We start from the raw sequence: 25,004 nt of genomic DNA on the forward strand, positions 1-25,004 counted from the left end.
ACACCAAAGAGGGTAAATGGGTGAGTGAGTGACCGGTGTGGGTACCTTTCCAACAAGGTAGAATGGTTCTGTGCAAATGCCATGGGCACTGCAATCAACAGATCCTGGGTTCAGATGCAGAGGATTGTTGCTCCATGAGACTAGGCTAATTCCATTGTTTCATGGGTCTTAGTTTTCCCAGCTATAAAATGGGACCAAGAGTGATCATGGCAGGACATACTATCTCCAGAGAAAAGGCTCCTTCCCTTCTCCCTGCCAAGGGACTCAGTCCTCCTCTTCTGAGGGGAAGGCTGCCTCTTTGGCCTTCTTCCTGGCATCTCTCCCAGGGGTGGGAGGTCTCAGGAGGTTGGGAATCAGGGAGAGGCTGGAGCTCAGGCTTCTCTGAAGGTACTTTTCTCTCCGTAGGGAGTCTCTGTGAGCAGCGTGACACCATCATCATCATCTTCATCATCCACATCAACTCCTATTTATCAGACACCAATGAGGACTTTCCGTCCATTATCTCTCAACAGTCCTGCCGGGTAGAGACTCCTATTATCCCCATTTTAAAATAAAAACACGGAGCCTTGGGGAGGTGCTAGGACCTGGTGAGATGATTTCTCTCCTTCTCATTGTTCTCTTCTTGGTCTGAGGATCTTTTATCTTTGACCTTGTATCTCTGTGCAGTTAGTCGTGGGGAAACCATTGTTTGATTTGGGGCTGATCTCAGTGAGCCTATGGCTTGGGTTTCCTGGGCTCCAGACTCTGCTCCCTGGAGACCAAAGGAGAGAGAGTGGGAAGCAGGGTCCAGGAGAGCTCCTAGGGCTTGGAGTAGCCTCAGTGAGGTACTTCTGCATTTGTCAGCACCACCTGATGCGTTCTCCCCAGTCCCCCCTGTTTGACAGACATTCTTCAGTGCCTAGTGTTCGCCAGGCTCTGTGCCAAGAGGAGGAGATGCTGAAACAAATGTCATTGTTATGCCCTCAAGAGCCTACCAGTCTGATGGCTGAGGGAGCCCTGAAGACAAGCTTCTGGAGGCCATTTATCTAAAGGCTGTAGTTAATGACACTTGGAAGTGAGAAGCCATTAAGGCATCATCTTGGTGTCAACTCCAGTCAATTGCTCATGGCCTCCTCGAAGCTCAAGGGCTTGGAAAGAAAGGATGCTATGATTGATTAGCAATGTCTGCCGTGTGCACGGCTAGGAGAGTTCTGCTCTGTGTGCCAATTACCTGCTACCCCTGGTTGAGCAATGCTACTCTTTGTAGGTGTGACAGCCTGCCCAGTCAGAAAGGTTGAAGGAAGCCATAAACAGGATTTTTGCAATCCTGATCTGAGCACGGTCTACATGCCTTGGAGGAAGGTAGGATTTCTGCTCCTGGGAGAGTCTAGAAGGCTCCCAGAAGTACTGACAAGTGAGCTGAGCTTGAAGGATAAGATTTCAGTATCTTATAAGTGATTCCCATTGACATATCCTGAACACTTAGTGTATTCCGTATATTTTTCAGATGGAGAAGATGTCAGGGAGGACCTTTCAGGCAGCAAGGTACAAGGGACATCTTGAATGCAGTGTAGCGAGGGTGACAAGAGAAAGGAGTATGAGGAGAACAGAGCTGGGGGCAGGGGAAGCAGCTCACAAGGGTTCTGGAGTAGAGTTTGGCTTTCATCCCACAGGCCCTAGGAGCAAGGGGGCACCTTGCATTTGAGCACCATTTCTCTGCATGGAGCCACCAGCGAGGGGGCGGCTGCGGGGCTGAGATATTGTCTCCCTGGGTGTTCTCAGCCGGGAGAACAGCGCTCCTGCAGCCATGAGGACACTGCTATTTTAAGCCACCTGCCAACAGCCCGCCTGCCTCCCCCACTGCTGTCTTGACACGCGGCTCCTGGCAGCGAACCCAGTGTCACCCCAGCAGACAGCGCTGGGCGGCTGGATGCAGATGCACACCTGGGCAGGTGACAGCTGTGGGGACCCCAAGCACCTTCCCACCCCTAGCGCCCAGCATCCTTGACCCACTAGCCTGGGGGTGGGGCTGAGGGGAACCCACATCCTGCCCCGCTCAGACAAGGCAGGCAGACCTGGGGGCTAACCTCTGGTCTTACATATGTGGTAAGACGTCTCTCTTCTCAGAGCCTCTGTTTTTCCTCATCTGTAAAATGGGTATAATGATGAAATAATCATGCTGCCTCACAGGATGCCGGGGGAGCTCTTCAGGCGATCAGATATGTAAGGGACCAGCACTGTGCCTGGCACATGTTAGGAGGTGAGAGCATCTGTACCAACCACCAGCACGCTCCCCCCACTTACCCTGCCTTATTCCTCCCCACCTGACATTATGTTGGATATTCCTTGGACTGTGACAGCAGAGACTCTGGATCCTTAGCGTCTAACAGTGCCTGACACTATAGGAGGTGCTCGTAAGTAGATCATGAATGAAAAGAATGGTCCTTGTTATATAGTTTCACCTCTCTAAGACTTCGTTTCTCATCTGTAAAGCCTTCATTCATCCATTCATTCACCCATGAGTCACTGAGCTCCTACTATGCCCCAAGCACTGTGCGAGGCTCTAAGAACCAAAACTGTGCAAACGTGAATGGCCCACAATGTCCAGACTGGGTCTGTTTTCATCCGGTTAAGGATTAAATTACTAATTCTAAAAGTGGACAAAATTAGAGATTATTTGACCTCCAAACAGGTGGATCTATACCCAGTCTCATCACCATTCATAAAACAAGAGCCAGCCTTGTTGCCATGGCCAGCCATCGCCAGATCTAGCTGGGGAAGAAGGGGGGATAAAGGAGTATGGTGGTCCCTAGTCCAAGCAGCATGAAGGGAGCATTTGGTGGTGGAGAGCCACGTGTGGTCCCAGTGCCCGTGGTTCCTTGAGAAGCCGGGGTCCACCTGGCCAGTTGGGAGAAGGTCATCAATTCCACCAGTAGGTTCCTGAACGTGTCACCCCTTGGCAGGGAGCAGTGTGTGTGTCCAGATCCTCAGAGACTGGTTGGCCCTGGCTCAGGTACCAACCTAACCCTGCCCAATTATATCTCTCAAAGCCAACTGCACTCTGCCATTGCAAATATAACATATGCATCCAAAATTCAACCTTGTCTGTGACAACCCATTTTCACCTATAATGGATCAGAGCTTGCTCCCTGCCACCAACCTAGGTTCAAATCCTGGCTTTGCTCCCTACCGACTGTGTGACCTCAGGCAAATTGCTTAACCTCTCTGTTCTTGCTTCATCTGTAAAACAGGGATAATAATAGCATCTACCTTATTGGGTTATTAGGAGGAGAAAATGAGTTGATACATGTAAAGCACTTAGAATAGTACTTGGTACTGTAGACAGTGGGTAAGAATTTGCCATTTTTGACGATCATTATCATTTGAGTCATAGACTTCTGGCATTATTTAATGAAGAGCCCAGTCTGGAGATCAACACGGGTATAAGTCTTTTTGCAAAAGTTGGGGCAGTGGGATGAGAGGTCCTGATTCCCAGAAGAGATTGTGCTGGAGACTCCCTCTTGGTACTTAACTCTTCACTCCCCTGTAACAGCATCAGACACCACACCTTGGCCATGGACTCATGTGGGCAACACTTGCTTCCTCTCTTCTAGACACTGAACATGCCACGTAATTTTCTCTGGCTAATGGACTATTAGCAGACATGATGCAGGCAGAGGCTGGAAATGTGCTTGCCCTTCTATGTATTGCTGACAGCTACTGAAATGTGGAGGCCATTCTTTACACAGCATTATCATGGTAATAGCTAACTGATACATCTGACAAGGCATTGCCAGCAAAGGATTCTGGTGATGATTATAAGAAAGCATGCATGCAAAGTGTTTAGTATAATGGTAGATACATAGTAAACCTTCAACTAACCTTAACTATTTTCATCACATTCTCATCATCTTCATCAGTAGACCCTCTCCCCACAGCTAGAGCCAAGGTTCCCTTCCCCTAACTCGAGGTCACGTACCTTTCAAGGACCTAGCACGCATCTCCACCTGCTTCCCAACTGGCCTCTCCTTGATGTTCTGAAGAAATGAGAAAGAAGTGTTACATTTGTTCTTGGCTACTTTTCCTTGCAACTCCCAGAGGCCCTGCTTACAAACTGAATCAGTTATCAGCTAGTTAGGCTGGCGGTCCCTGGAGGTGCCGCTTGAATACAGATAGGGACCCATGCATTATTCAGTGCGAAGACGGGGAGAAATGAGCAATGCGTCCAAAGCCAGAACAGCAGTGGCAGTAAGGGAATAATTAGCGAGCTGTCACTTGTCCCTGTCACTGTTTCCTCCCTTAACACATGAGGGAAAATAAAAAAATTTTTTAAATAATTTTTTTTTAAAGGGAGAAGAAAAAAGACAGGGAAGATCATCTTGCTTCTCGAGGCAGCTGGTAGGTTAAAATGTGACGCTAAAGGAGCTTGAAGCAAGGGCTCGGGTTCAGCTCACAAAAGCCGTGGCCTGAGGACCTCCCCCCAATATTTTATCGAACTCCCCTTTCTGCTTGATGATTCATGAGTGCTGCCCCAGCCTTCCAGTCAGATTTGCTGCACGTTTCCATAGCACTGGGAATTAATTTCTCCCGTCTAAGGAAGAGGTGGTGGTGCTGGGAGGGGGCAGGGGGTGGGGAGGAGACGTGAGGGGCAGAGCCACCCAGGCCTGCAAAGGTTTGAGGTGACCTTCCACGAGGACACTGGGATGAGGTTGACAAGACCTGCGCTTGGCTCGTTTGGGGACTGTGAATTTGATTATTCATGAGTTTACGCTCACAGAAAGAAATCATTTTGTTGCGTGATTCCTCATCGTTTCTCGTGGAAGCTATTTTTATTGATCTATTAATGTCTTGTTAGAATTTGTTTTTTTTTTTTTTTGGTGGTGTGTGCCGGTTGGTTTGCCACTCGTGGTGTTGAGCCAGACGAGTAAGGGTCTGAAATGTGTTGATGGCGAGGCCGTTTTCTCAACGACTTCCCCTGCCTTTTCCCTTGGAAGAATAGCAGAAAGGGTGGGGCGGGGTGGGGGGTGTTGTGTCACAAATATTTGCTTGTTTGATTCATGCCTCTGCTTCCCGTTAGAAATGAGCTGGTTATCTTTGAGTAGGATCGTTGCTTTCTGCAGTTTGGAGTGTGTGAAACTCAAGAGGATGGAGTGGAAATTCTTTGAATAAGTGGAGCCAGAAAGAGGTCGTAGGAGGAAGCAGGGCTTGAGAAAGGGTATAAGGCTAGATGATACTGAGGGACTTTCCAAAATTAGGACCCAGTAGGAGGCAAGGTTGTCCTTGTAGGACTCCCAACTATTAAGTCACCCTTCCTCATAAAAATCTCAGCTTCCTTACTGTGTAATGGGGGACACTCGGGGATGGAAGATTTGGTCCTGAAAGCCCAGAGAAAAATGAAATTCTTTCATGAAGCCACTATGCCAGATTTAGTAAGTCCATGGCGTGTGTACCTCTCCTCCTTTACCCAGTGCCCAGGGCAGACATTGCTAATCAATCCTAGAACACTCAACCCAGGGCAGCCATCTAAGTATCCCAGGCAGTCACTTAGCATGCAGTCAGAGTTACCACTGGAACTGGAGCCATGAGAACTTTTATCAACATGCCTGGGTGTGGGAAAGGGTGGATCCTTAAGGGAGGAAGGCAGAATGTCAAAAGGAATGGAGTTAAGCCTTGCTCAAAAAGATCATGAATTCTGGATTAGAGAAACGAGAGTGTGAACCCCAGTGGGAACTTAGTAGCTGTGTGATCTCAGGCACATTCCTCCAGGACCAGGGCCTCAGTTTTGATATCCAGGAAATGGGTATAATACTAACTCATTGAGCAGGATCCAATGAGATGCATGCCAAACACAGAGCTCTGTGCCATACAAGCTCCCTCAACCCGTCTCACCCTTTCAGACTCTAAACTCCTTTGCACATGTCATTCCTGCAGCCTGGAGCATTCCTTCTTCCCTTGCTAACACCTACCCAGGCCGAATGCCGCCTCCCCCTTGGGGCTTTCAGGAGCGAACCATCTCAAGTCCATGCAGGGTAAATTACACCCCCTCCATTCACACATCCTCTACCATATTTTTACATTTGCTGTGCATGTTCAGAAATGAATGACCAATTTAATCTGTTCTCTCCCGTTCTTACTAGATTGGAGGTCCAGGGGATAGGTCGGGAGATTTCGTCACCTCTCTGTTCCCAGCAGCCAACATAGAGGTTGACAGCTGGAAGAGATCCAGTAAAGGTTTATGAATGAAGGAAGGAATGATTTGCTATGTGTCTCTGGGCAACCTCAGCGCCTCTCTGGGCCTGATGTCTGGCATTCAGCCCAAGCTTAGACTTAGAGGTGACCTGCCTGTGTGTAGGGGGTTCCAGAGCCCTGGGGGCACAGGCGGGGGATGCCATACTGGTCACCCTCCTCGTTGGCTCTGTCACCAGCTCTCAGCGTCTCGAAGCTGATGCTGAGGAGGAAGGTGGGGACAAATTGACACAGGAGAGTTATAGACCATTGGTTAAACTTTTCTTGATTTTAATGCTGCAGTTGTCTTTTAATATTTTGTAGCCAATGAATTTGCTGGGGCGGGAGGAGTAGTCTCAAATATTTTTGTGAATCCTTGAAAAGTGTTAGGAAGGAGGTCATGCATTAGAGAAGATGTGTGCGCTGTCTCCCTCTTTGTACCTTCTCTCTGTGCTTCTCCTTCTCTCTGCCTCTCTCTGTCACTGTCTCCTATTTCTGTCTTACTGTCTGTGTCTATTTGTCCATCTACACACGCGCACACACACACACACACACATTGAGACTTTAAAAGTGAATGATGTACATGACTTTGCTCCCGACACTGTCCCTTCTCGACAACTTTCTCCATCCTCCCTAAAGTGGCATACATCCATCGGGATCCTGCCTCCCCACCTTCCATCTTCCCTTCCTTCCCTTTGCTTTTCCACCCACTGGGCTCAGTAAAGGAGAGAATTCCCCCCGAGTACCAAGATCTGCTTCAGTCTTAGCATGTGGCCAAGACAAACACCCTCGTCAGAAGGAGCCGGGGAGGGAGAAAGAGGCAGATCCAGCCAGAGCCATCGTCAAGAGGAAAGAAGTGAGGAGCTGGCAGCCAGTAGGCCGAGAGCTTGGCTGTAACTGGCAGAGCCTCGGGACAAAGGATTCAGTAGCTGGGGAGCGCAGCCCTCCCCACAGAACCTGGCCAGACCAGGGATGCGGCACAGAATTGGCTGGTTCTCCTACAGGGTATTGGTCCCTGGGGCCACCACGTCTCCCGTTCAGTTGGTATTTACCAGGAACACCCTGCTTCCTGTGGGGAACACTCTGCCTCCCCTTGTGTAGGATGACTCCATGTGCTTCCATGACTTACTTGATCCTTTTAAATACATTCTAATAAACATTTTTTATTCAGATGTAACTTAGTTATCATAAAGGGTCCCAATATGAAGTGAAGAACTCAGTTAAGTTTTGCATGGGCATACCCACCACCCAGGTCAAGATGTAGCCCATTTCCAGACCCCCAGGCAGCACCCTCGTGTCCCTCCCTGTTAACACCTGCCCTGACATAACCACTATCCTGACCTCTATCACTTCTCACCTGCCTCTGAATCTCGTATGAATAGATTTATCCAGTGTACACTCCTTGGTATCACACTTTCCCCTAATGTTATGTCTTCATCTTGTTGTTTCATGAATCAGTAGTTTATACTTTTTATTGTTGAGTAGTATTCCATTGAATGAATATATCACAATTTATATCTCCATTCCACTACTGATGGGCATTTGAGTTGTCCAAATAAAGAGCTGCTATAAAATTCTATCTTGTGTCTTTGGTGGTTACAAGAATTTTTTTTTTCCTGTAGTTTATATATCCAAGACTGGAATTGCTGGGCCAAAGTATAGCACATGAGCATATAGCATAAATGTGTGTTTAGCTCTGGTAGGTAGTGCCATATGTTTTGTGAAGATATATATAGATCGATCATCTATCTATCTATCTATCTGTCTATCTATCTATCTATCTGTCTATATCTATCTATCTGTCTATCTATCTATCTATCTATCGACCTATCTATCTATCTATCGACCTATCTATCTATCTATCTGTCTATCTATCTATCTGTCTATCTATCTATCTATCTATCTATCTATCTGTCTGTCTGTCTATCTATCTATCTGTCTGTCTATATCTGCAGTGACTCCAGGCATATTTTATTGCTTAGAGTGAGAATATATTTTTAAAAGTGATTCTATCTAAAATTAAGTTAAAGAAAACCATGAAGTCTATAATAGTACTGGCGACAAGGTAACAGTGGGATGTGACAAAGACCATGGAGGCAGCGTGCCCAGTGGCTGATATTCAGGGGCCCCTGGAGTCCCGACTCATTTATTCAACATGATATTCAACTCATTATTCAACACATACTTTATTGTTGTAGTTCTCTTATCTGTAAAACAGGGGCGATGAAATACCTGCTCCTGGGGTTTAGTGAGGATTAAATGAGTTGGTGGATGTAAAGCCCTTAGAACAGCACAAGGCACAGAGTCAGTGCAAAATAATGTGAGCTATTATTGTGGTCGCTGCTTTCTGAACGCCTACTACGTTCCAGACAATAAGAACTCTGTGGATGTCATCTCGCTGAATCCATATAAGCATCCTGTGCATTTGGGGGATGGGTGCTTTGTTTTCATACCCATTTTACAGATGAGGAAACTTGAACTCAGAGAGGCTGAGTCCCCTGCCTGAGGTCACACAGCTCGTGAACAGTAGAATGAGAACTCAGGTCTATGTGGTTCCAATGCCCATATTCTCCTTATTACCCCTGGAAGAGAGTCACTTCTTGGTCATCAGCAAAGCAATCAACTTGTGCAATGTTTTATCATCAGGGATTGATCACACGTAATTAAAAATCCAAATATAAATCTCACTATCGTGGTAGGGAATTACTTTTTCCTCATGTAAAAAAAGTCAGAAGAATGGTGTCCATGATGCCGTGAGAGATCCAGGCTCTTTCTAGCTGTTGTGCTACCACCTTAAAGTGTGACCTGCATCCTAATGTTCTCAAAATGACTGTTGGAGCTCCAGCCATCACACCCTCCATCCAGACTAGAAGAAAGGGGGAGTCCGATGATGAAGAGACAAGCGATAGCTCAGATTGCCTTCTTTACAAAGGGAGATTTTCTGGAAGATACACCCAACAACAATTTCTTCTACTTACAAGTTTTTAGACAGAAGTTGTCACATGGCCATCCTACATGCAAGTAAGGTGGAAAAATGTAGTTTTTTAATTGGGAAAATTATTACTCATCCTCTGAAAAATAAATGTTCTCTAGATAGAACAGGTAAATAGATATGTATGGCCAACAGTATCCCAAAGCACAAATATTAACCCAGGGATCCAGGGTTCTTGTTTGATTAGGTGTAGAAAAGGATAGTAACTATAAAGTCACAATAACTCCTATGGTCCTGTGTGTGTGTATATATAATAGAGATATACAATAGATATTATATAAATATTGAATTATTATGTACATACATTCAATTATTATTCAAAATATAAATGTTAGAAGCCCAGGGAAAAGGAGTTACAGATTGAAGATCACAGAGTAAATAAATAAGCAGCAACCCCAGGAATTGGGTCTCTGTCTCTGGACTCCAAGTCCAGTGCTCTTTCAAGTATCTCAGGCTGTTTTTTTCCCCCCAGACTTGGTACTTTCCTTCCACTTCTATCCCAGTTTTTGACCTTGCATGCAATGTAATCATTAGTGTAGATGACCAAATAGTTCTGGTTTTCCTCCCTTCCAGAATACTCAGTGTTGTACTTTCTGCATCCCTGCACTGGGGTAAGGACATGTGAATAGTTCTGGCCAGTGAACTAGGGGGAAGAATGGATGGGTATCAATTCTGGGTGATATAATAACCAGTGCAGGACCTTTCACAGCTCACTTTTCCCTCTGGCCCTCTGACCAGCAACTTCTGAGAAGGTAACTTCCCATTAGCCTGGGTGCCCAAATGGCTGTGATGAGCAGAGCTTCTTGCCAACTTGAGATGAACACAGTATGAGCAAGAAACAAACCTTTGCTGTTTCAAGCCACTGAGAGCTGGAGGTTGCTTGTTACTGCAGTGTAACATCTTTTATTCGAATGGTACACATAAGCTTCACGTTTCTTTTACTGAATTTCAGATTAAGTTACCCAAACTGGGGTCATGGTGCTGCTGAGAACTTCTTCAGCTGTGCTTCTCATGGGCAAGTAGGAACCAAAGCACCATACAAAATTGGAATAAGAGGGTTTCGAGTTCTGGTTCCCTTTACAGTAGCCACTAGCCACATGTGACTACTCTGATTCAAATTAATTACAATTAAATAAAATTAAAATTCAGTTCTTCCTTTACATGAGCCACATGGAGCTAATGGCTACCATGTTGGGTAACACTGATATAGAATATTTCCATTGTTGTAGAAAGTTCTCATGGACAGTACGGGGCTAAAGTCTTAGAAGTTGAATCCATCTTAGAGCTGAGAAATAGTGGAGTCTTAGAAAGGTGGGATACGTCACCTTAGAATGTTGGCATTTAGTACGATGGACTCCCAAGATAGTCTTGGTCAGGAAGCGGAACAGCACTTCTCCCATCACCTTGAAATGACAAACGTTACCATTAAATCATGGCTACCTACAAGGTGGGGATTGGGGGTCACAGAAGTATCCAAACCTGGATAAAGAGGCAAGCAAGTGGCAGAGCATCTCACCTTTGGACCCATCAGGATCAGCCTCCATCCATGTTAACTAGAGGACCTGGTGCCCAGCGTTGGTCAGGAAACCCTTAACAGGCTTTGAAGGAGCAATGCAGGAGGAAGAGAGTTTCTCATGTGAGTGAGGTCAAGGGCAAGATAACTAACAGAAGACCCTGCAGCCAGCCGATCACTGGGTGACCGTCACTGGATGACCTCAAGAGAGTTACTCAACCACCATGAGCCTTGATTGCCTCATCTGTAAAATGGCAACAATAGCTTGTATTTATAGAGCCCTTATTCCTGCCAGGCGACTTGCCAAGGATGTCATACGCTTCATCTCCTTTTTTATCCTCACAATAAACTCAGAAAGCAGTTCTAAAATTACTTTTCTCCCTGTCTCTCTCCCACCACCCCCCGCCTTTTTTTTAACGATTGGCCCTGTCTCCCCACGTGGAATGTGAACTGCTAGAAGGCAGTTCGTCTTTTAATCCAGAGCACCTGGTAGAGAGCAGATAATAACGGTTTCTCTTTCTCACTTTTGGGGAGAACGTGAAGGTGAGTCATTTCCCGCTTGCAAGGCAGATAGTTTTACTTCTCCCTGGTAATTTCCAATTCACGTCTCCTTTAGGGAACATGGGAAGATTACTTGAGGATGGGCATGGTCATACAAGCAGATGGAACGTGTGTGACCTCCGGGCAGGAGAAATTAAGAGCTAGGCCCAATTATCCATTCTTCTTTTGCCCCACTGCTGGGCACATGTGCTGTGGAGGTACCATAAGATTGAAGGTCCCTGGATTATTGACTTGCTGTGTAAAGGACAGCTCCTGGAGAGACACCCGAGCTCACCATGGACTTTGTGAGAACAAGAAGTAGGCATTAGGGACTTCCCTGGTGGTGCAGTGGTTAAGAATGTGCCCGCCAATGCAGGGGACACGGGTTTGAGCCCTGGTCCGGGAAGATCCCACATGCTGTAGAGCAACTGAGCCCGTGCGCCACGACTACTGAAGCCTGTGCACCCTAGAGCCCATGCTCCTCAACAAGAGAAGCCACCGCAGTGAGAAGCCCGCGCACCGCAACGAAGAGTAGCCCCCGCTCACCGCAACTAGAGAAAGCCCACGCACAGCAACGAAGACCCAACACAGCCCAAAATAAATAAATACATTTTTTAAAAGAAAGAAATAAGCATTGCTTTGTTAGGTCACTAAGGTTTGGGGGACTTCTTGTTACTGCAGCACAGTCTGACCTATCCTGTCTAATACAACCAACTTTGAATCCCCTTCATCCTCCCTAAGCCCCAGGGTGCTCCCACCTGGCACTTCAAATCTCCAGCATAGGAGGGCTGATGCTTGTGGTCAGTAGAGGGTCCCAGGAGGTCTGGACTGGGCCATCAAGTGTACGTTACAAAGCCTAGGCCCCTGGAAAGGACGCTGACTCTCTTTATCTCCTCATAAGCAGCTAGCTCTTGGACACTTAAACTTGCTGGGTCAAGCACTATTATTTGACTTTTTTGATGCACTTTATGTAGATAACAAGGAAGTTTTCCAGAGACCGTGTCTGTTTTTGAAGCTATCTCCTCTCTCCTTGGAATGAAGGAAGACAATAGAAAGTTTTCTCCAATGGCACGTGTCCTGGGCATGTGCTGGTTCTGTCCCAGCATTCTGCCCTTTCCCTGAAAGCCCTGGGTTCTGTATGGAGATGCACAGGCAACCATAAGTAGGAGCACGAGCATGTGACCCAGGAGGAGCCTATCAGCACGCCCCTCCTTCTGACCACAGAGATCGACTCCGAGGTGGGCATGGGAACTGAGCTGTTCAATCAGGGTGGATCTCAGGGCTTTGGGGGCAGTGCCCAGACTAAGACACTCCCTCTCCTCCTTGCTGGGTGGGAACACAAGAACATGTGCTTATGGGCCCTGCAGAGAGCCTGGGGGTAACCAGACTGAGAATGACGTTGACACTGTGGGAAACAGATGACAGAAGATAATGGTGTTCTTCATGGGTGACATCCTTGAACTGCTGGACCAAATTTCACCGGATAGCTGAAATCTCCAACTTTTCTGTTTCATGAACCTAAAACCCTTCATTTTTAAGCTAATTTGAATCAGATTTTCTATTACTCATGACATAAATTGTCCTAATTGGTACACCACTTATACATCAGGGGACTAGACCTCTGTCAGTGTCCTAGAGTTAGAGACCCCAGAGACATGAGATTATCCTGTCTGAAGCCAGGAGAGGTAAGGGACTCCTCCAAGTTCAATCAGGAAGTCCCAGGAAGTTCCTGGCTCCTGACTGCCCAGAAGGGGAATCGTGCTGGATGTGCGCACATATTTGGAGAGACAGGGAGGGAGGGAGTGGAAAAGAGAGACAGAGAGAGACAGAGAGAGAGGGATGCTCCTTTTGCAGGAGTGAGTGCTGGCTGCCTGTAGCATAAATATATGCAAATTTATTCAGAGAAACTCTGCATGGCGTGGGCAGATCTAAGCAAAGTAAGGAAGAAAATTCATCTCAGTCCCAGGGATTTTATCTCTGATAGGGTGCTCCTCAAGATGCCTGTGAAACGCTCATTATTCCTCTTCTTTTCTCCAACTGGCCCCCAAGTCCTGGCTGATTCTACCTGAACACCCGTCTCTCGAATCCGCCCCTTCTCACCAGCCCTGCACCAGTGCACTGGGTCCTGTCTCATGTGTCCTCCAGGGAGCTATTTCTCCAGTCCCTGCCCTGGGCTTCCTGTCTCCAGATTTGTCCTCTGCACAGTAGAGCTTCCTAAGGTGCCAATTGGATGGGGCCATGTCCTTGCTTAAGAGCTTCCAATGGCTGCCTGTCATCCCCAGGACAAACCCAAGTTCCATATCCTAATATGCAAAGGCACTTCCTCCTTTCTGCCCCACGGGTCCTGAGCTCCAGCCACACACCCCGCTCCTTTTGTTGAATCTTTGGGTGCACCTCATGCCACAAGACTTTCGTGCATGCCGTTCTCCCTGCTGGAAATGCCATTCCTTTTGGCATCTGAGAAAAGCTTCCCTCCTCCATAAACCCAGTTTAGAAGTCATTTCTTCTGTAACATCTTTTCTTATCTTCTCAGACACAATTACTCTGTCTTCCTGTATGTAATAATGTACAATAACATGTAATAATTCAATAGCATGTAATAATCATAATAGTAAGGAGCGCTAACTATGGCCCCAGCACCACGCTAAGCATTTGATATCTACCTCATCAAATACTCCCAATATCCCTTCAAGGTAGATGTCATAATAATAATTACCCTCTTCTGCCATTTTATAGACAAGGAAATCATCACTTGGTGAGATGAAGTTGTCTGCCCATGGCTCCACAGCCAGAAGGAAGCAGAGCCCCTGCTCTAACCCGTTACATCATTCCACCTGTAGGTTATATTTTTAAGATGATTTACAGTTTATTAAGCACTTTTACATGTATTAAGTTATTTGAGTTTCACGATGACCCAGAGAGGTATATGTTAGTCTCCTTCACTTAACCATGAGCTTTATGAGGACCATGTCAGTTTCTTAGTCATTTGTAACCTTAGCATTCATCTTTAAGGTGTTGGATGGATGGATGGATGGATGGATGGATGGGTGGGTGGATGGGTGGATAGGTGAATGGGTAATGCCTGGGTGGGTAGACGGGTAGACGGATGGATGGAGGGACGCACAGATGGATGGATGAATGCATGAAGGGACAGTGAATGGATTGGTAGGTGGATGGGTGGATAGGTAGATGATAAGGTGGATGGCTGGCTGGATGGATGGATGAATGAAGGGATGGATTGGGGGTGAGAGTTATGGAGGAATGGATGTGAGAATGGTTAGAAGGATGAAGGGTTAGCTGGCTAGCTGGCTGGCTGGATGGATGGAAGAATGAATCAGTGGACGAATGGTCAGACAGATGAAGCAGTAAGCTCCCTCCCCACTGTCCATTCCAATACTTCTCTGAATCTGGGTACCACACTTGCCATTAGAGCTTTGTGAATGAGCCCAGGAATGCAAGCCCGCTATATTCCAGCCATCTTCTCCCCTTCCTCCATCCAGCTCCCTGCTCACTGCAGAGGAGGTAATGTATTCTTTTGGAAAGGCCGTCTTTCAGCATCTCATCTCCATGCAGTGGCTGGGCCTAGCACCCTGTGTATTTGCACTGGCTGGGGCATTGAATTCTCTGAAGATGGAACGAAAACAAGAGACTCAGGACTGGCATTTCCAACTCCCCAAGGAGGAAGGAGACATCCCATGCCATATCCTCCCCCGACCACCGTCATCTGCTTTCTAAATAAACCCTGAGACGGAGCTGTATGGGGTTATAAATCAACTGGAAATCAAATGCTAACATGTAAATAAATTGCAAATCAGCTGAGAAATTGGTTTCATTTTGAGACGATAAAGCACATTTCTCCCGTGCTGATTTTGTAAGGCGCCCCTTAAGAATTGTAATATTTCTGTGTGGTAATGATAAACATTAGCGAGTTGCTTTAGAAATGAAAAAATAGACAGCCTCTGGGGATTTGAAAAACATATGCACTTCAAATTTGAAAATCCAATTTAACTGTCCATTATAGGGAGAATAAAAAGGTAAGGATAGGATAATTTTGTAGTTACACAGCATTTGACTAAATCTGATTCCACGATGACAGGCACACTTTAAAAGCTACAAGTCTGAATGCGAGGAGACAGCAAATCATTTATTTATGATTGTAATCTAGCTCCTGTCTCGCAAGTTAGCGACTGAGCCGCTTGCTCCCTGGCTACGGACGGCATGTGTACACTTGTCAGTGAGTACTCTTAAAAACACTTCTCATGGAATTTCTGCATTCGGGAGGGGAAAAAAATCATAAACGAGAGAGAAGACAAAAGAGATCGTCCTTGTCAAATTTACCCAAACAGGCAGATGTTGAAATTGCGAAAGTTTAGAAAGAAACAAATCTTTTTTGCTCCTTAACTTCTGCTGAAAGCAACTCTGAAAAATGTGTATGCGTGTGTGTGTGCAAGCATGTATACATGCTCACATGCGTATGTACTTTAGTGCAATGCTGAACACACCCAGGGCGGAGACTTTGCAATTGGAAAATTCACCTTGCAAAACTTCAACTCAGTCGATTTTCCCACGGAATGTCGTCTTCAGTCCTATCGTCAGCATCTCTCTGGTGACATCCCTCTGCCCTTACTGCCTACACCTATGGGGGCCCCGCTTCTGCAGTTAAGGTGCAAGCTTGTTTTCTCCAAATAGGACAGGGTTTCCCCAGAAACACACTTGGAAGGTGCTGGAAGTCTGACATGGAAGGAAAGGTCAGAGGGGCTAAAAGAAATGCAGTCTTTAAGTCTCCACACTTCTCCAAACCCAGGACTCCATCAGTTACATAGCATTCATTTTAACCAAGAGTCAGCCATACATGACTGCCCCGTGGGAACAGCTCGACCCTTTATGTACCTGGGATCTCAGAATCCCACCATGCTGTGAAAGATGGCAAGTTACTATACCCATTTTACAGGTGAAGAGACTGAGGCTCATCCAGCTTTAAGTTGCCCGAGATCACAAAACTACCCTGTGGTTAAGCCTAGCGCTCACCCACCATCTGTTTTCATCTTGCGCCTGTCCTGTCTGTAACTACGTTCATTTACTTGTTCAGCCGAACAAATATTTATTGAACGTTTAATATATGCCAGATGCTGCTCTAGGTCGTAGGGATACAGCTATGGGTAACAGACAAGCTTCTGCCCGGGGGGACCTCCTAGTGTGTGGAAGGCTCTGGAAATGAAGAAAAAAGAAAGGGTATTAGATAGCTTCCATTAATAAGTGCCATGAAGAAAACTAGATGCGGGTAATAAAAAGAGGGTGATTTGATGAAGAGTGATGACTCTAGGTAAGGGGTCAGGAAGGGCTCTCTGAGAAGGTGGCAGAGGAGGAAACCTAGGTGACAAGAAGGGGGCAGCTCCCTGAAGATTCCAGGGGGTGGGTGAAGGGCATTCAGGCAGAGGGAATGGGAAGTGCAGAATCCCTGGGGTGGTCATGAGCTTGGGTTTGTTCAACGAATAGAAGGCATCCAGGGCAGCTGGAGGGCACTGTGGGGGGCAGGGCTTGGTGGGGTGCTATGGGAAGCTGACAGGGAGTCTTAAGCCGGGGAATAGCATTTAGCCTGTATAGCTGCCCCTGCTGGAACCCTGTATCCGGCATTGAGTCAGTGAAACCCGTAATCACTGTTAATAGACTGGCCTGCGTACGATGGAGCAGAAGGCAGGCCCAGCTCCCGTCATAAAAATCAGCTTTTCTTGTCCATACAGGGCTCGAAGCACCCTGACTCAAACCCATGGAATGATGGCGGGGATTTATTCTCACTCATCTGGAGGTAAACTCATTTTTACCAGGGTGCCATTCAATCAGCAAATGAGAGAGAGAGGGAGGAAAAAAAGCGAGTTATTTCTCGTTCATGCGGAAGGGGGATGGATGGAAGAAAAACTCCAATGGGTAAGTGGATTCTTAGGGTGACCTGCAGTCTGGGTGTGGCAGGCACATGATTTCTTTTTGGGGAGGCTCAAAAATTAAAACCACACATGGAAATGTCCCTGTCAAGTGTGCTTAGGTAACAACAGAGGAAAAGGATTTGGGAGCAGGACCGCTTCTGTGTTCAGAAATCACTGACAATGTGGTCATGCCAGAAACTGTGATTATTCAAACGACTCTTTGCAACAGTAATAATAAAACGGGGATTTATTGAATCTCCTGCTCTGGGGCAGACCCTGGACCTGGGGTTTCACCAGCAGCACCTACAATTATGACAACAGCCCTGTTGTGTTGCTGCTTTTATTATCCCCAATTCGAAGCTAAGAAATTGAGTTCAGCAAGGATTGCAAACTTGTTAAAGATCACACGGATCCCAACAGCCGACTCTGGATTCAAACCCAGCCTGTCCAGCTCCCAACCTGGCCTCCTTCCACTCTTATATCCCTACCGACAAGGTCCCATTTTTTGACACCTTTGAAGATGCATTGCTATAAATATATGTACAGTTGTTGAGAACATCTGGCGGCCCATCAGACAACAAAATCCCTCTCGTCCAGGTGGTGGTGGTGATTGTTGTAAATATCAGCTACTGACCCACTGGAATCTGTAGGATCTGGTTGTGATTTTCCCTGTGCTTGGTCTTTGCTTGTCACCCGCAAAGTTTACGCGAGATTTGTTCAGAATTTCACGAAACCAGGCAGAGCCTGTGTGGAGCTGTCAGATGAAATAATTTGTCAGTGATGATTGTGTGAATTCGTAAATATTTATGAATTCACAAGTTATAAACGTGCAGCTTTCGGGAGGGTGGAATTTGATGCTCACCAAGCCACAGATTACAATGAATATTTACAGAAACCCCAATCTAATATTAGTTCTTTGTGCTTACGAAAAAGCCCTTCTTCAGATTGTAACCCTTTCGGGATCAAGTGACTGAAGGAAAAGGAAGGATAGCGCAAGGAATCATTCCCCCAGTAAAAATAAAATAAAACCATGATACGTTCCATTTGTGTCACATTTAGGATCCTCACCAGATTCTCACATCTTTGTGGCTCCTGCTTGCTGCTCTCAAGCTGTTTGTCAAATCGTTTTTGAACTGAATTGGATTGAAAAAGCTCAAGATGGCAGGGGGTCAAAAGACCAATTCTTTCAGTTCTTGCGGAGTGACCTGCCCTTTCTGAGGTCTCGAGCAGGTCTCTGAATCCCTCGGAATCCGTTTCTACAAAGGGTAGCATTTTGCAAATTTCATCCCAGACGTAACCACCTTAATAGCGCTTCCTTTTAAACACGGTTGTCAGGAAGGCAGTAAGCCCGAGGCTCACTCTCTCTTTGTTAAAAAATATTAGTAAGCATTGGAGAGGTGCTAAAGACAGAGTGACATCAAGTTGAAGCTTTCTCCTTGACGAAGTCAGAAGAAAATGAATGAGAAGTCAAGATGGAATGAGTTTCTTTCTGTTCGTGAGAAGCCACACAGAATAGCATCTGGTAGTTGGGATGGAGACCTGGGGGCCCAGCTGCTTGTGGCTCACTAGCCGTGTACGGCCTTGGCCAAGGACTTAACTCTCTAGGCCGTGGTTAACACATCTGTGAAATGGGGATGATAATAGTACCTACTTTTAAGGATTGATCTGACTGGGATAAAATGAACTAATGTCTGGAAAGCACCAGAACTAGCAAAAGATAAATGTTCTATTTGTGCTTATTGAATAAATACATGAATAGTGCCGAAATCCACCCCCTGTACTGTGTCATCATGAGGATATCAGAAGAGGCAGAGAGGTGGGAGCCCTGGGTGTCTGATCTCATTGAATGGATGGCCCTGGCCAGTCTCTTTCATCATCTGTAAAATGGATGAGAAGGAGGGTTTCAGAGGGGAGAGTTGGACTAAATGACCTCTATCTTACAGGGTCCATGAGCATCCCAGGACCTGGACAGGCTATGTTCTCCCATGTATAGTGCCCAGCAGGACCTTTTGGGAAGCAGCCTGCAACCCACTCCTGGCTTCCTCACACCCTGTCCCATCTGCCAACCCCAGTCCAACGCTCTGCTCCAAGGAGGGCAGATCTTGGAAAGACTTCATCGTGGACCGTAATGAAACTTTTCTCAAAGGCAGCTGTGTTTTTGAAAAGAAAGATAGTCACCGTCAAAGCTGTTTTCCAAACTGGAGTTTTCCTACATCGCAGATCGATATGGCTTTGCATCTTTTGAACAACTATAAGACCTCAAGCCTCAGTCTCCCTATCTGCAAAATGGGGGCAAGAAATTATCATCTGTATCTAACACTGTCATCCTATATCTAAAACCAGGGCCCATGGTCCCTACCAGGACTCGTGCCAGTGAGCCGCCACCTTCTTGTGTGGGTCCAGCCTGTGCACACAGGAGGCACAGGTACCCACGGGGCTCGGTCGCAGAGCTGAACACATCTGGAGAAGCTCTGCCCAAAGGCACCCCTGGGGGAGGAGAGGACCATCACCTTCCTAAGCTAGAATCCTCTTGGTGAGCAGGGAGTAGGGGGTTGAGGGGCAGATGGGAACAGGCATAAATTAATCATCTTCTGTCTTCCTAAAACCTAAAGGAAGATAGTTAAATTATCTCTGAAACGCTTAACGTGCCTTTTTTTTTTTTTTTTTTTACAATCCAACTATCTTCCTTTCATAGATATTATTGCCCTCATTCTGCAGATGGAGAAACCAAGGCACAAGTTTTTGAGGCATAACTAGCTGTTGTGAAAAAGCAAAGCCACACAGATCTGGGAGACTCTAACAGCCAAGAATTTCTCATGATGTGCATCCCACATGGATGTGTTTCCACCTTGTCTTCTAATGATAGCAGTGAATATGTGTCTGCCAGGCAATTTCCCAAGCACTTTATATATACTGTCTCATTTTATCTTCATGACTGCTGGGAAGTGGGTACTTTTATTACCTTCAGCTTACATCCATGGCAGCTGAGGTTCAGAGAGGTTAAGTAAGTAGCCGAGGGACACACAGCTGGAATGTGAGGAAGGCAGGATTTAACTCAGGGTCCCTGGAACCCTGAGACAACATTAACAATGAGTGTAGCCAGGGCTGTAAGTCTTCAAGGGTTGGGACCGCTCTACCTTCATGCCCACATCCAACACAGAGCCTGGCACAGAACACGCACTTTGCAAATATTTGTCAAATGAATTTTTAAAAACTGCACCAGTCTCCTGATCCTTAAAAATCTCAACTTATAAACAGATATGTCAGGGAGCAATTATTCACATTACTGAAGATGTCTTCATTTATAAAAAGGATTTACATCAGAGATCCTTTAAATAGCAAGTCCTCCAGTGAATTTAAAAATATGTTTCAATTTATAGCTCAGGATTACACACATACTTTCAGAAGCCCTCACTTGAGTAATGGAATCTGGCATGAACGTCATTCATTCATCTAGCTTTTCAGCAAGCAACTATTGAGCACCTACTATGTACCAGTGCTCTTTAATGAGCCTGGGATTCAGCAGTAAACATCATGGCCCCAGCCCTCAAGGGGCACCAAGTCTGGTGGGAAAGGTGGAGAAATAAACAGATGAGTGTTCCAATTGAGGAATGGATTGATGTTTTGGGAAAACAAAGGAGCCTTCTCTCCAGGCATGCTGGGTAAAGAGACTTCCCTGAAGAAGGGCAATGTGAGCTGGGCCTTGTGAGATGAATAGGAGTTCACCACTTAGAAATAACCCCTGGATTGAACAATTTTCTCAATCTTGAGAAAATTGTTTATATATATATTCAAGTCCATAAGCAATATTGTTTCCAGGCAAGTGTGGTCGTGTCTCATCCTCATGTCAATATTTTCATACAATTTCTTTTGGTTGATTCTCAAAAGCAAAACAATATGGTGAGATGAGAATGGCATAGAACTTTCCTTTTGTGTTATTTTATTTAAAAAGTAAAGCACACACACTATAAAAAATACAAGCAAGTGAGACCCCAATATGATCTCTAATTCCCACCCCCAACATATCCAAAGTTAATAGTTCTACGTATATCTTTTGGGGTCTCTCTTTTGGTGAATGTGTAGTTTGTTTGAAAAAAGAAAAAGTTTCCATGTCTTGCAACCAGCTCTTTCAAAAACTATGATATAACACAGCGAGAATATCATCTATCAATATGCCATTCAACATTTTTCTACAGCCAGTCTCTAAATGGCTTTGGGCTTTGTCATTCATGTATATATTTTCTGACTAATCCCCTAGTGTCGGATAGCTAGGTTGTGTCCAGTTGCTTTCTCCTAATGTAAGTAATGCTGTGTGGAACATCCTTGTAGCCGCATCTATGTCGTCATATTCATGTTCATTTTCTTTACCACCTCATCCCTGCCAAGTAACATCAAAGAATAGGCAAAGGGTAAGGCTCTGAGGGCAGGAGGCATGATCCCCATTTTACAAGAGAAAAAATGCCTAGTCCAGGTTTCCGGAACCGGAGTGAGGTCTCCTGCCTTGTCAGCCCCAAACCTTCCCCTCCCACAGGTCCATCTGGGTCTTCTACCATCAGAGGAAAACCAACCACACATCCTCCAGAATCCTGTGAGTAGGAGAAGGATTGGGAGAGAGGAGATTGGGAGAGAAGGATTGCAGAGAGAGGAGGAGATATGAATTAATGCAGCATGGTTTTTGTTTTTGTTTTTGTTTTTCTGTTCTGATCCTGTTTGGGGGCCTGGAGATGCGAACAGAGAAAGCTTGTCCAAACAGAGGCAGGCCCGTGCAGTGTCTCACCCTCCATCCCAGCCTGGAGGTCTCCTGGCGATTAGAGGGGTGTCGCCTGAGCATCCCTTGTCAGACGCACAGGCTGGTCTGTTCAGGCGATCAGACAAGCAGCACTTACTGGGCTTCTGCTGATGGTGGTGCTGCGAGGAGGGGCAGCAGATGGGCAGAAGGCTCTGTCCCAAACGGCACCTGAGACCTTGCAGGGGGCTGGAGGTGTGCTTCTGCCCTAGACTTCAGTTTTCCCGAATGCAGACAGGGTGTGGCGTGTGGGGACTGGCAAGGCTGGGGGTACAGCTTTCCCAGCATGAGCCCCAAGTCCCAGCTGGGGCATCTTAGGAAAGTAGCTTAACTTCTCTGAACCTTCTTTAGGTCAACAGAGACTTAAGGGTGCCCCGCTGTGTGTAGATGGACACTGGTTCCGGGGCTGGGGATGCAGAAGTGAACTAGCAGCCACTGCTCCCTGGGAGCTCACGTCCCGGTTGGGAGAGTCAGTGAACAGACGGCTGCTAAGCAAATGACCAGGCAAGGAAATTGCCGATGGTGATAAGTGCTCAGAAGAACAGAAACCCAACAAAGTGATGGGGAATGGCTGTGGGTGGGAGCACAACTTTAGATATGGGTCTCTCTGAGGCCGTCACATCTGAGATGAAACCGTGATAAATGGCAGGGCACCGGAAGGGGATGGGGAGCTGGCGTTCTCCATCCTGGAGACACACGGGTATCAACCAGGGCGCATAGAAATGCTCGAGCACAGGCCCCATCCCAGGGAGTCTGATGTAATCCCTCTGGGGCGGGGCCTGGGCATCAGCTTTTTTTTTTTTTTTTTTTTTCGGCACGCGGGCCTCTCGCTGTTGTGGCCTCTCCCGCTGCGGAGTACAGGCTCCGGACGCGCAGGCTCAGCGGCCATGGCTCACGGGCCCAGCCGCTCCGCGGCACGTGGGATCCTCCCAGACCGGGGCACGAACCCGCGTCCCCCGCATCGGCAGGCGGACTCTCAACCACTGCGCCACCAGGGAAGCCCCGGCATCAGCATTTTTAAAAGCGCTACAGAAGGTTCTAATGTGCACCCAGGGATAAGAAGTAGCGATTTCAATTTCCGGGACATTTCAAGCAGGGGGAGCAGCAAAGGCAAAAGGCTCAGAAGTGAGAATGGGTTTGTCCTGTTCCTGGAAAGGGAAGGAGAACGGCAGGGTGGCGCACACTGAGCGGGGCAGGGTGGGGCGTGGAGGGACAGGGTGCGGCCAGGTGAACACGTAGCTGGAGGAGAGAGTCGGAGATCAGCTGTCTGATTAGTAAATTGGGCTCATGAGGGTTCCAACCTCAGTGCATTGTGAGAATTGAGACACCTGAGACCCAGAGAGTCGGCACCAACCATGAGAACGGCCCCAGGGGAAGCAAACGGAGGGGGTGGCAGGTGCTGGGCTGTAGGTCTGAGTTCGGGGTGACGTGAGGATCAGGCCATTGAAGAGGCAGCCACAGGCTGCTGTGTCCCCACGCGTATCCCACAGAAGACGTGCCCGTCCAGATGCTCCTTAGCACAGGGCTTCCAAAGACACCATGGTTCTCCTGTTTTTCAAAACACAAGGCATGCCTGTGCACTGAAGGCTCTGACAAGTCCTGCAGTCAAGAACTTTATTGAATCCATTCCAACTTACAAAAGCAAGGCTGTTTCCGCCTCCTCGTGCAGGAGGTGATGGAAATCTCATCACCGCTCAAGGGGGCCTTACCAGACCTTCCCCAAAGTGGCCCTCCCCTCCTCTACCCATCACACCCTGTTCCGTCACCCTGGGTTTTTTCCTTCATAGCATTGGTCACTAGGTGAATTTAGCTGGCCTGTTCATTTGTTTACTGGTTTCATGCTTTCTCTTTCAGAAGGTAAGCACCATACGGGCAGGGACATGATCTGTCTTAACAACTGCATGATTCCTGGGTGTTTAAAAGTTGTTCGTTGAATGCAGAAGTAGAAAGGTGGGAGGAAGAAAGAAGGGAGAAAGAAGAAAGTGGGAAAGGGAAAACAGGATGGAAAGATGGGAGAGAGGGAGGGGGAGGGGGAGGGAGGGAGGGAAGGAGGGAGATTAGAACTGGTGTTTCACAGACGCAGTTGGTTCCAGAATTATTATTATTATTTTTTTGCCACATACCTGTTTATTGCACAAGGAATGCCACTTGAGACAGAAAACAAAACCCACTGGCAGTGGTAGGCTGATCTTGTTACAGAGGGAAGGGACCAGCGGCAGTCACAGCCCCAGACCCCTTTAGCACTAGTCCATATACATACACCATCTGATTGATTTACTTTTTAAAAATTTTCCAGCTTCTTACCTTCTCCCAGACAGCGGCAACCTGGTGGCACACATGCGCCGGGCACCACATGGCGCCGTGTCACCGCTTTGCTGCCACAGCCCAGCCCGGAGTCTGCTGTTGGCACCTCGCACCCACCCGGGTGGGTGCTCAGCCCGTCTGCCTCCTGCTCCGGGAGCCGTGGGTCCTCGGAGCATCAGCAGAACAGCCGGGAGAGGCTGCAAAGCCCGCGGTAGCGCCCTAGATCTGCATGGAAACATATGGATCTGAGAGGTGTGGGAGTCTGTCTTTTTTAAATTGCATCAAACCCTTCCCTTGCCTTGAGAGCGCTACATTTTTCAAAGGCACCCAACCCGATGCCAGCCGGCAGTTTGCCTTTCCCGTTCACCTGCCTTCAGAGCACCGAAAAATAATGAACCTCCCCCACCTCCCCTCCAGCCTGCAAAAGGCAGAAGGAAAACAAGCAGCCGCCTTCTTCCTAACCATTTAACATGTCTTGACGCCTTCTCTTCACCCAAAGAAGGAACTGGCATTTTTTTTTTATTCCTCTTTTTGCAAGAGGTGTTAGCAGCATGCAGATCAAACCCTTTTATTCCCAGTTTCTTGTAAACGCCTGTGTTCTGGAACTTCAGAATGCCACACAGGGAAGGCGAGGCTGGGTCCTATGGAAAACAAGACAAGGCATTGACTTGCAGATGGCGGGGTTTCCATCCATCCATCCATCCATCCATCCATTCATTCATTCATTCACTGAGTTCCTACCCT

At 47.0% G+C, this 25,004-nt stretch overlaps 1 long non-coding RNA gene across 2 annotated transcripts in view; it reads left to right on the forward strand.

The window, feature by feature from the left end:
• The window catches only part of LOC109552579 (uncharacterized), a 379,508-nt gene extending 355,543 nt beyond the window's left edge, over positions 1–23,965 (forward strand). The window contains exon 9 of one of the 2 annotated variants that reach the window (XR_012325242.1): positions 16,991–23,965. This is a non-coding gene — a long non-coding RNA (uncharacterized lncRNA). Of the gene's footprint in view, positions 1–405; positions 1,133–16,990 lie in introns of those variants that run through there. The other variant, XR_002179413.3, reaches the window with a different exon arrangement.
• The last annotated feature ends 1,039 nt before the right edge of the window (positions 23,966–25,004 follow it).

This window comes from Tursiops truncatus, chromosome 13 (assembly GCF_011762595.2).
Source record: "Tursiops truncatus isolate mTurTru1 chromosome 13, mTurTru1.mat.Y, whole genome shotgun sequence".
Classification (NCBI taxonomy): domain Eukaryota; kingdom Metazoa; phylum Chordata; class Mammalia; order Artiodactyla; family Delphinidae; genus Tursiops; species Tursiops truncatus.